Source organism: Sesamum indicum, linkage group LG13 (genome assembly GCF_000512975.1).
Source record: "Sesamum indicum cultivar Zhongzhi No. 13 linkage group LG13, S_indicum_v1.0, whole genome shotgun sequence".
NCBI classification, from domain to species: domain Eukaryota; kingdom Viridiplantae; phylum Streptophyta; class Magnoliopsida; order Lamiales; family Pedaliaceae; genus Sesamum; species Sesamum indicum.
In genome coordinates this window covers 300296-302260 of record NC_026157.1, presented here as the reverse complement: position 1 = coordinate 302260, position 1965 = coordinate 300296, and positions in this window count along the sequence as shown.

The following is a 1965-nucleotide window of genomic DNA, read 5'->3' as shown; positions in this document are numbered from 1 at the left end:
GTTTTAAAATTATATATAAAATTAATTTTAATTTAATTAAAATAATATTTTATTATATAAATAATTAAGTAATTATTATATAAAAAAATATTTTATTATTAATAGAAATATATCATATTTTAATTAAATAATTATTATATAAAATAATATTTAATTCTTAAATACATATATATAATATTATATGTTAAATGTGAGAGAAGGGCAAAAATGTCAAAAAAAAATTATTTTTATAGAAAAATCGCAGTCAAAGCGCGTGTGGCCCAATTTTTGTACGGAGGGGGTTTTTTGAACTTTATTTTATATCATAGGGGGTGTATTTGATACTTTAATTTTCATAGGGGGATTTTTGAACATTCCTATTATCACAGGGGGGGTCTCTGGATTTTTTCCTATTTTATGGACATAAATATTCACGTGAACTATTGTTTTACCTGTCCAAAAGCAAAATGGTAGAGTGGTAATAATTCTAAAGCAAGAAAAGTACAATTTTTGTTGCATAATTACTATATAAGGGATGGCAATATATTTCGGATTAAAGGCAATTTTCGTCCCCTAATTTCAGACCATTCTCGTTTTAGTCTCCTAAGTTACTAGGGTTTCATTTTGGCCCCGTAAAACTGAAAAAATCTCAATTTCGGTACAAATTTGATCGAAAAGTTGAGTCATTCGTCGGAAAAAGTCACATGCTAGGCATGTGACTTTTTAAATTGGGGCTTGCATTGTGATTGGTTGGAAAAGATGATGTGGTGAAGACATCTGAAGTTAGGGGACTAAAATGAGACTGGTCTGAAGTTAGGGGACAAAAATTGCCTTTAAGCCTTTTATTTTCAGCCAATCACAATGCAAGCCCTAATTTAAAAAGTCACATGCCTGACATGGACTTTTTCCAGCGAGTGACTCAACTTTCCGATCAAATTTGTACAATAATTGAGATTGTTTCAATTTTACAGGACCAAAATAAAATCCTAGTAACTTAGGGGACTAAAACAAGAATGACTTGAAATTAGGGGACGAAAATTGCCTTTAAACCATATATTTGTCTTGTTTGAATTCAAGTCAGCAATTTGTCCCTATAATTTTAAAAAAAAAAAATTAACATAATGAGAACAAAAACCTAGATAAGTCATAAATTTGACCAGAATGTTGCATGTGAGCTTCACGTGAGTTTTTAAGAATTAGAGTTTCAGACCACATTTGACCAAATTTGCAATTTCCATATGATTTTTCCTTACTCCTTAATGTGCCAATATTTTTAAATTGCAGGATTAAATTATCAAAATGAAGTCTAATTTGCCATCTCCATAATTACACAAAACCCAATTTACAATTTTCCCTAATTCTCACAATAGCCCTACTTCTTTTTTTTTTCTTTTTAATTAGTTACGATTACATCATAGATTCCAACCATCAATAATTAATAAACATCAACTATCAATATCAAATACGTAAACTAACTAATAATTGCTAGCTATTATAGTAAAACTACTGCAAAAATTTCAATTTTAGTACTGTAATTTAAGGGATGTAACATTCCATGTGACTTGCACATGGCCCAAATAAATTGTATTTAATCCTGTAACTTAAGGAAGCTTGGTAATTTTTTATCCTTCACGAACAAATTTACGTTCATGACTAAAATTGCAATTTAATTAGATCATATATATGCAAGTCAAATACAATTTTTCAGTCAAAACGATCGAAAATTGACTCAAATTATCAAAATTTTAAACATACAAGACTAAATTACGAAAATAAATTCACATGGAACCAAACCCATCCTAACTTAAAAAATTAAAACCACAATTTTCTCTATAACCATTAATAAAATAGAGTAAGTAGACGAACCCATAACCTCTTAGTCATGAAGCATAAACCCTATTAGGTACAATAGGTAGAAAGGGTAAAGTATTATTGCTGCGCATCACATGGCAGGGCTGCAAGAGGAAAAACAAAAAGAGGAAAGAG